This window comes from Lolium rigidum, chromosome 3, assembly GCF_022539505.1.
Source record: "Lolium rigidum isolate FL_2022 chromosome 3, APGP_CSIRO_Lrig_0.1, whole genome shotgun sequence".
Lineage (NCBI taxonomy): Eukaryota > Viridiplantae > Streptophyta > Magnoliopsida > Poales > Poaceae > Lolium > Lolium rigidum.
The window spans coordinates 69088435-69098753 of record NC_061510.1 but is presented as its reverse complement, the minus strand read 5'-3'; positions in this window follow the sequence as shown (position 1 = coordinate 69098753).

The following is a 10319-nucleotide window of genomic DNA, read 5'->3' as shown; positions in this document are numbered from 1 at the left end:
CGTCACGGTGGGGAGGCTCATGCACGGCGAGATGGGTGCCGTGCGACGCCCGGTCCGGCGTGCGGCTGCTGGCCGGCTGGCGGCTCAGCTGCCGCCGGGTGCCCATCCCTCCAGTACCTGCGCGCGAGCCTGAGCGGACCAAGGAGATCCGGCGCAGGAGGCGATATCTGCCGGAGGACCTCCGCGCCGATCCGGCGTACGCCATCGACTCGGAGAGTTGGCGTACGTACCTGTCCACGGAGACGGACAGCAGACGACGGGCTGGCTTCATGGGCGACAGGGATTATCCCGCCGGCCCTGCACCGCCGGCTCGTCGTCGGCCGAGCGCCGACGCGTCGTCGGCGAGCGCAGCACAGCGACCGCGAGGACGAGGACGACAACGACGAAGCCTACGCCGTCTACGACGACGACGACGACTACATCGAGGCGCTCGCGCACCATAGCGAGGAGGTGAAGGACGGCGGCGACGACTACGTCGGCCTCGTCTTCCACAAATGGCAGCGAGGCCATGGCGGAGGGCCGGAACTTCGAGTTCCCGGACAACATGACGGACGACGAGATGGCCAAGCTCGGCCTCCTCGTCTCCCGAGTACGACGCGCCGGTGCGGCCGCCGTTGCCCCGCTACGCCACCGCTGTCATGCCGCCTCGGCCCGTCCGCCGATGAAGCCCTTCGACAGGCGCTCCGGACTCGGCGGCGCCTCCTCCACCGCCGCCACGGCCTTGGGCGCCTCCCCCACCGCCGCCACAGCCTTATGTCCGGGCGCCTCCCCACCGCCGCCACGGCCTTATGGCTGGGCTCCTCATCCGCCGCCACGGCCCGCGGCCGCGGGCGCCTCCACCGCCCGCCTCGGCCGCAGCCTCCTCAACCTCGAGCACCGCCATCGCGCCCGGCGTACGCTCCCCGGGATGGCTGCTGGCCGTGGGACGTGCCGGAGATCATCTTGCTCGACAGCGACGAGGAGCGGCACGGCGGCGATGCGCGAGCGATGGCGTTTTAGGTTTTTTTTTATGTTTTCAAGTATGTAAGTTATGTTTCAGTTTTTGTAAATTATGTTTCAGTTCAAAAAAATATTCGTCCTAACAAAAAATGCGTCGTGCCGCTGGAGCCACCCCCGACGCAAACGGACGCGCGGTCGTTTTCGACCAAAAGGGCCAACGCAAACGGACGCGTGCGGACGCTAAAATGCGTCACGCCGCTGGAGATGCCCTAACTCGTGCGTGACCATGCCCGGACACATTATCCGATCCGGCTGCACCATCACGGGACGGGAGAGTGGGAGCATATGCACGTGATGGAAGGAAGGCCCGTGGGCAGACGGGGTCACATGCGAAACGGAACGGCGCCAGTTTCCCATGCTCTTTGACCATCCCGACGAGTAAAGCAACGAGCCAACGAGGACATGTCTTCTTTTGAGGCAACCAAAAGGCTATGTCTGCTCTCAGCGTGCAAAAAAGAGATTCTCTGCTCCTTCCTGCGTTGTTTATTGTTTATTTGATGGGCGTGGCTATTTCTCAGTTGTTGAAATCTAATTTTATTTTCAGTCGGATGATGAAATTAAATTTTAATTGTAACTGATGTTGCAACTAATAACTAACACGAATTACGAAGCAAATTTGATAATATAGAACTTAACTAAGCACAAACAAGAACTAGCAAATCCCTTATTTAATAGACTAGCCAATTAAAAGTATCATAAGGGCTCGGGGGAGTGAATACCAAGCTACTGCTTCCCCGAAGGGTAATTTAGGGTGCACACGGGATCCCCTTCCGCATGGGAAAACTTGAATTGCCGTTTGGCCGCGCTAGGGGAAAACTGATGTTGCCCAATCCGCTGGAGGAGAGAAGAGATTTGAGGAGGAGGAAAGCTTGGGTGGAAGGGGTCTGGATGAGAGCTCGGATGGAGGCTGGGAAGATCTTGAACGAGGGGAGGACGGAGACAGAACACTCGCCGGTCACCGGAGAGAGGAGATCGGGAGGTGTTGTTCCTGGTGCCGCCGCCTCTCTGTCGCGCGAGAGACCGAGCAAGCGTGGATTTGGTTCCTGACCTTCATACTGATGACCCACAAGTATAGGGGGTGTATCGCAGTATCTTCGATAAGTAAGAATGTCGATCCCAACGAGGAGCAGAAGGTGTTGACAAGCAGTTTCGATGAAGGATTCACTGTAAATGCTCAGAGACAAGTATTCGGGGGTTTTGATGTAACGGATGAATAAAGTACGAGTAAGTAAAGTGCGAGAGTAACAATTGCAGCGAGTGGCCCAATCCTTTTTAGCACAAAGGACAAGCCGGTTTGTTTACTTATAATGACCAAACGTTCTCGAGGACACACGGGATTTTAGTCTAGTGCTTTCGCTACATACGGCTAATTAATCTTCATTGTTTTGATAAGTGTTCTGTGGGTGAACCTATGCTAATGTACCGCCCTTCCTAGGACTAATACATACTTGTGATTATACCCCTTTGCAAGCATCCGCAACTACAAGAAAGTAATTAAGATAAATCTAACCACGACCTTAAACTCCGAGATCCTGCGATCCCTCCTCGCATCGATATACCAACGGGGGCTCGAGGTTTCGTCACTCCGGCAACCCCGCAATTGGCAAACGAGTACAAGATGCATTCCCCTAGGCCCATAAAGGTGAAGTGTCGTGTAGTCGACGTTCACACGACACCACTAGAAGAATAACACCACAACTTAAATATCATAACATTGAATATTACTCAACCATACTTCACTACTAGCATTTAGACTTCACCCATGTCCTCAAGAACTAAACGAACTACTCACGAGACATCATATGGAACATGATCAGAGGTGATATGATAATGAATAACAATCTGAACATAAACCTTGGTTCAACGATTTCACTCAATAGCATCAATAACAAGTAGAAATCAACACCGGGAGAGTTTCCCCTATCAAACAATCAAGATCAAACCCAAATTGCTACAGCGGTGACGAGGTGCAGCGGTGGAGACGGCGGTGATGATGATGAAGATGATGGTGATGGTGATGGAGATGATGTCCAGCTCGATGGCGGTGACGATGGCGTCGATTTCCCCCTCCGGAGGGAATTTCCCCGACGGATCTCAGCCGCCGGAGAGCTCTTTCTCTCTCGGTGTTCTCCGCCCCGCGAGGCGGCCGTGGACTCTTCGCGACGTACCCCTTCCGGCTTAGGTTTTCGGGACGAAGGAGTACGCGAAGAAAAGGAGGTGAGAGGGGGATGTGGGCCTCCTCCTCACGAGGCGGCGCGGCCGTGGCAGGCCCGCGCCGGCCCGTGAGGGGGGCCCATGGCGGCCCTCCTCAGCTCCCCTTCGGCTCCCTTCGTCATCCGGAAAAATAGGAGTTTTCGTGTAATTCCCGTCAATTGTTGATCTTCCGAAATATTGCGTTCGACGATGCTTTTTCCAGCAGAATCCCGGCTCCGGTGCGCGATCCTCCAATAATCATGAATCATGCAAAATAGATGAAATAACATAAGTATTATCTCCAAATATGAAATATATCAATGAATAACAGACAAATTATGATATAAAATAGTGATGCAAATTGGACGTATCAACTCTCCCCAAGCTTAGACCTCGCTTGTCCCCAAGCGAAACTGAACTCGGTAAACAGGACCACATGTTTATGGAGTGAAGAGTCGATAAATCAAATACGGACAAGAAGCATCATATTCATTCACACAAGACATTCTAGTAAACAACTTCCTCATATAACTCAACTTGAAACAAGTATAAGGTAATCACAAATAAAGGTGCATAAGAAATCATAATTGGTGATGGCAAACTTTGTTCTTGGTCAGAGAACAATTAACAGATTATACTTATCTATTGAGCAGCGCTCTCATATTAAAGCTTATGTGGCTCATCTTGCATACTCAATCATAATTATCATTGATAACTTTCAAAGCTTCATTCATTCAGATAAAACTTGTACTAAACAAGGAAGAATAAAAGACATGATGAAGCAAATCACAATATAATAGTTTGATCACAACAACTAAAATGCTTGCTTGAGATGGAGGGAAATAGGTTTTACTGACTCAATCATAAAGTAAAAGACAGGCCCTTCGCAGAGGGAAGCAGGGATTAAATCATGTGCTAGAGCTTTTTCAGTTTTGAAATCATATAAAGAGAATAAAAGTAAAGTTTTGAGAGGTGTTTGTTGTTGTCAACGAATGGTAGCGGGTACTCTAACCCCCTTGCCAAACGAGACCTCCAAAGAGCGGCTCCCATGAAGGACGTTATCTCTACCAGCAAGGTAGATCATCCCTCTTCTCTTTTGTTTACACATGTATTTTAGTTTATTTAAGGACGACACTCCCCCCAACCTTTGCTTACACAAGCCATGGCTAACCGAATCCTCGGGTGCCTTCCAACAATCTCATACCATGTAGGAGTGTCTATTGCAAAATTAAGTTGCTTACTGATGAATCAAAGCAAAACATGTGAAGAGAATTATTAATGAAAGTTCATTAATTGGGGCTGGGAACCCCGTTGCCAGCTCTTATTGCAAAATTATAGGATAAGTGGATGAAGCCACTAGTCCATTAGTGGAGGCTGCCTAACAAGATTGAAAGATAAAACACCACATACTTCCTCATGAGCTATAGAACATTGACACAAATAAGAAGTAATAAATTTTGAATTGTTTAAAGGTAGCACATGAAGTATTTACTTGGAATGGCAGGAAATACCATGCAGTAGGTAGATATGATGGACACAAATGGCATAGGTTTGGGTTCAGGTTTGGATGCACGAGAAGCATTCCCTCTCAGTACAGGTCTTTGGCTAGCAAGGTTAATTAGCAAGCATAAGATTTGAGGGAAACAAGCAAATATACATGTGATAGACATAATCATGCATCTTTCTTGGAAGCACAAACAATTTTAACTTCAGAATAATAAGCTATGAGCTAACAAGAAAGGAAGACAATGAGACAACTATATGTATTTTTCTTTTTCTACTCAAACCTCAAGGTGTTGTTGCTATTGACCAATGCTAAGTTTGCCAAAACCAAATAGATTTACTCAATGCTCCCAAAGTGGTACCAATACTAAAATCAAGATCAATCATATAATAGAAATTGCAAACTAAAATAAGGTGTGCAATATGTAAATGATAAGACTTCTCATTAATATTTCATAACGATAACTCACACCAAGGGATACATAGACAAACTAAAGGAGAGATACTTCCATATCGCAACCCATCTTATATGATAACTTCCCTACTCATGATATGACACTACTTGATAGTAAAAAGTAAAAAGGTAGTGATGATGTGATACCGCGGCACTCCCCAAGCTTGGAACAAACCAAGGGGATGCCAATACCGATGATGAATTAATCCTTTGGCGATGGTGGTGATGAATTCCCGTCTTCAGACTTCCAAGGAAGAGGCTCTCCATCAACAAACGACATCTTGGTCTCGGGAATCCTGAAACTAGCAGCATGGCTTATGTGTTTAAACCTGTTTTCATACTCACAATTCTGATTCTGAACGTCATAGAGTTGAGCTTGGAGTTTGTTGGTGGTGTCGTGAAGTGAGAGCATGTCGCCCCATAGCTTTGCAATTTCCTTCTCGTGTTCAGCAATGAGTTCAGACACAATCTTGTGGAAGATATCCACCTCACGCTCAGCCATCTTCTTGTAGTTGAAGACCTCTTGTTCTAGCTTCTCCATCCTGTCTTCCAAGCTTCCTTCTCCTTTAGGACCCCGGACATCTTTGATCTGCAGCTCCCCATCAACGAGCAGCAACTCCTTGGGATGCATCCTCAGCTCATTCATGTACAGGTTGTCAACGCCCTTGCAGGAGCTGTCCTTCGGAGTTTCTGACGAAGACATGACACCTCTAGATCCGAAGCAAATCCTGGTAGAAACAGCTCGAAACAAAACACGTCGAGAAAACGATATACGGACCTCCAGGGGTCCGGGGGATTATATAGCAAAAATTTTCGCAACAAACGGAAAGTACCAGGTCGAACCAGGGTCGGAGAGGGGCGACGAGGCGGTGTCCTCATAGGGCGGCGCGGCCAGGCTGGGGCCCGCGCCGGCCTATGGGGGCACGCCCTCGTGCGTCTCCTCCACTCCGTTTCGATCTCGTAATTTTTCATATTTTCCAAAAACAACAAAAATATTGTTCGGAAAGTAAATCGCGAACTTTTCATTACTCGTACTGTTACCTATTCAAAGTCGAGTTACGGCGGATTCGTCAATTTGACCTTTGATGAAAGCCTCCGGTGTTTCCACTCGAATAACATCAACATCAACATTATAAGAATCACACGAGATATAATGCTTGAGTCTTTGTCCATTCACCACTTGCGTGGCATTGCCTTGGAGAGAACTAATTTTAATTGCTCCTGATCGATACACCTCCTCAACAACATATGGTCCTTCCCATTTCGAAAGTAATTTCCCTGCAAAGAATCTGAGGCGAGACCGATACAATAGGACTTTATCCCCAATATTAAACTCTCTTTTGATAATCCTTCTATCATGCCATTTCTTAACTTTCTCTTTAAAGAGTTTAGCATTTTCATAAGCTTCACTTCTCCATTCATCTAGAGAACTTAATTGCAACAACCTCTTATTACCGGCTAGTTTAGGATCTTTATTTAGTTCTCTAACATCCCAATAAGCTTTGTGCTCTAGTTCTAAAGGTAAATGACAAGCTTTTCCATAAACCATTTTATAAGGTGACATTCCCATGGGGTTTTTATAAGCGGTTCTATAAGCCCATAGTGCTTCCTTCAATTTACTAGCCCAATTCTTTCTAGTTTTATTAACGAGTCTTTTGCAAGATAGATTTAATTTCTCTATTTGATAGTTCTACTTGCCCACTAGTTTGAGGATGATAAGCGGAAGCAATTCTATGATTAATACCATATTTAGCAAGAGTTTTTCTAAAACCACCATGAATAAAATGAGAACCTCCATCTGTCATAATATATCTAGGAACTCCAAATCTAGGAAAAATAATGTCTAAAAGCATTCTTAAAGAGGTCTCACCACCAACGACTTTTCGTAGGTATGGCTTCCACCCATTTAGTAACATAATCAACGAGCAACAAGTATATGAGTGTTACCTTCTGAAGAGGGAAAAGGTCCCATGAAGTCAAATCCCCAACAATCAAATGGTTCAATAATAAGAGTATAATTCATAGGCATTTCATTGCGTCTGGAGATATTACCAACCCTTTGACATTCATCACAAGATAATAATAAACTTCCTTGCATCTTTGAAGAGAGTTGGCCAATAAAAACCTGATTGTAGAACCTTTTGCGCGGTTCTATCTCCGGCGTGATGTCTGATACGTCTCCAACGTATTGATAATTTCTTGTGTTCCATGCCACATTATTGATGTTATCTACATGTTTTATGCACACTTTATATCATATTCGTGCATTTTCTGGAACTAACCTATTAACAAGATGCCGAAGTGCCGATTCTTGTTTTCTGTTGTTTTTGGTTTCGAAATCCTAGTAAAGAAATATTCTCGGAATTGGACGAAATAAAAGCCCGGAGGCCTATTTTCTCACGAAGCTTCCGGAAGACCGAAGACGAGACGAAGAGGGGCCACGGGGTGGCCAAACCCTAGGGCGGCGCGGCTCCCCCTTGGCCGCGCGGCCTGTGGTGTGGGCCCCCGTGCCGCCTCTCGACTTGCCCTTCCGCCTACAAATAGCCTCCGTGACGAAACCCCCGGTGCCGAGAGCCACGATACGGAAAACATTGCGAGACGCCGTCGCCGCCGATCCCATCTCGGGGGATCCAGGAGATCGCCTCCGGCACCCTGCCGGAGAGGGGATTCATCTCCCGGGAGGACTCTACGCCGCCATGGTCGCCTCCGGTGTGATGTGTGAGTAGTCTACCCCTGGACTATGGGTCCATAGCAGTAGCTAGATGGTTGTCTTCTCCCCATTGTGCTATCATTGTCTGGATCTTGTGAGCTGCCTATCATGATCAAGATCATCTATATGTAATTCTATATGTTGCGTTTGTTGGGATCCGATGAATAGAGAATACTTGTTATGTTGATTATCAAAGTTATGCTTATGTGTTGTTTATGATCTTGCATGCTCTCTAGTTACTAGTAGAGGCTCTGGCCAAGTTGTTACTTTTAACTCCAAGAGGGAGTACTTATGCTCGATAGTGGGTTCATGCTGCATTGACACTCGGGACGGTGTGAGAAAGTTCTAAGGTTGTGTTGTGCTTGTTGCCACTAGGGATAAAACATTGATGCTATGTCTAAGGATGTAGTTGTTGATTACATTACGCACCATACTTAATGCAATTGTACGTTGCTTGCAACTTAATGCTTGGAGGGTTCGGATGATAACCTCGAAGGTGGACTTTTTAGGCATAGATGCGGTTGGATGGCGGTCTATGTACTTTGTCGTAATGCCCAATTAAATCTCACTATACTCATCATGATATGTATGTGCATTGTCATGCTCTCTTTATTTGTCAATTGCCCAAGCTGTAATTTGTTCACCCAACATGTTGTTCGTCTTATGGGAGAGACACCTCTAGTGAGCTGTGGACCCCGGTCCAATTCTCTTTACTGAAATACAATCTACTTGCAATACTTGTTCTACTGTTTTCTCGCAAACAATCATCTTCCACACAATACGGTTAATCCTTTGTTACAGACAAGCCGGTGAGATTGACAACCTCACTTGTTTCGTTGGGGCAAAGTAGTTTGGTTGTGTTGTGTAGGTTCCACGTTGGCGCCGGAATCCCGGTGTTGCGCCGCACTACATCCCGCCGCCATCAACCTTCAACGTGCTTCTTGGCTCCTCCTGGTTCGATAAACCTTGGTTTCTTTACGAGGGAAAACTTGCTGTCTGTGCGCATCATACCTTCCTCTTGGGGTTGCCCAACGAACGTGTGAAATACACGCCATCAAGCATCTTTTACGGCGCCAGTTGCCGGGAGATCAAGACACGCTGCAAGGGGAGTCTCCACTTCTCAATCTCTTTACTTTGTTTTTGTCTTGCTTTATTTTATTTACTACTTTGTTTGCTGCACTAAATCAAAATACAAAAAAATTAGTTGCTAGTTTTACTTTATTTGCTATCTTGTTTGCTATATCGAAAACACAAAAAAAAAAATTTAGTTTACTTGCATTTACTTTACTTATTTCATCATGTTTCCTTTTAATTTTACCACAAAGAACATACCGGTAGGACGTGGGTCTATAGTTGGGAGAAATAATATAGAAGAATTCTTCAACCATGTTAGTACCATTGAAAAGTTTGAAGATAGACACTTGGTAGATCTTGCGCCTACTTATGAAATTGCTGCTGCGCATTTAGTTCGCTTGTTGGAAACTAAATTTGTTAATCTTAATCCTATAATCCAACACATGTTTTTCACACTTGGTGATATGGAAGAAGGGGAAAAGAAAGATTTTGTATTAGAAACCCTTCTTAGAGAATTTGGTGGTCTAGCAAGAGAAGCTAGAAAGGTGTTTGCTAAATTTAATATGCTTGGTTCTCCTACTAATTTTGTTAGTCTCCTTGAAAAGATGGATATGGATAGAATAAGATACACTAATAATATTGATGATGGAGGGGAGATCAAAGCACCAATACCATGTAAGCTCCTAGCTATGAATGATGCACTAGAAAATAACTATGCTTGGCTTGTTCCTGAAAATTTGTTTGATGAGAGTAGCACGCCTAAGACTAATGAAAAGGGAGATGCTGAAACTTATGTATCTAATATAATATGCCTGGTTGAGAAAAGCCCACACCCCGCTGTCAGAAGTACCACCCTTCGATAATACTTGATACACACTTTACTGCGCCTAGGCTGAAAGGCGTTAAGAAAAGCGCTTATGGGAGACAACCCATGTTTTTACCTACAGTACTTTGTTTTTATTTTGTGTCTTGGAAGTTGTTTACTACTGTAGCAACCTCTCCTTATCTTAGTTTTGAGTTTTGTTGTGCCAAGTTAAGCCGTTGATAGAAAAGTAAGTACTAGATTTGGATTACTGCGCAGTTCCAGATTTCTTTGCTGTCACGAATCTGAGCCCACTGCCCTGCAGGAAGCTCAGAAAATTATGCCAATTTACGTGCATGATCCTCAGATATGTACGCAACTTTCATTCAATTTGAGCATTTTCATTTGAGCAAGTCTGGTGCCATTTTAAAATTCGTCAATACGAACTGTTCTGTTTTGACAGATTCTGCCTTTTATTTCGCATTGCCTCTTTCGCTATGTTGGATGAATTTCTTTGATCCACTAATGTCCAGTAGCATTATGCAATGTCCAGAAGTGTTAAGAATGATTGTGTCACCTCTGAA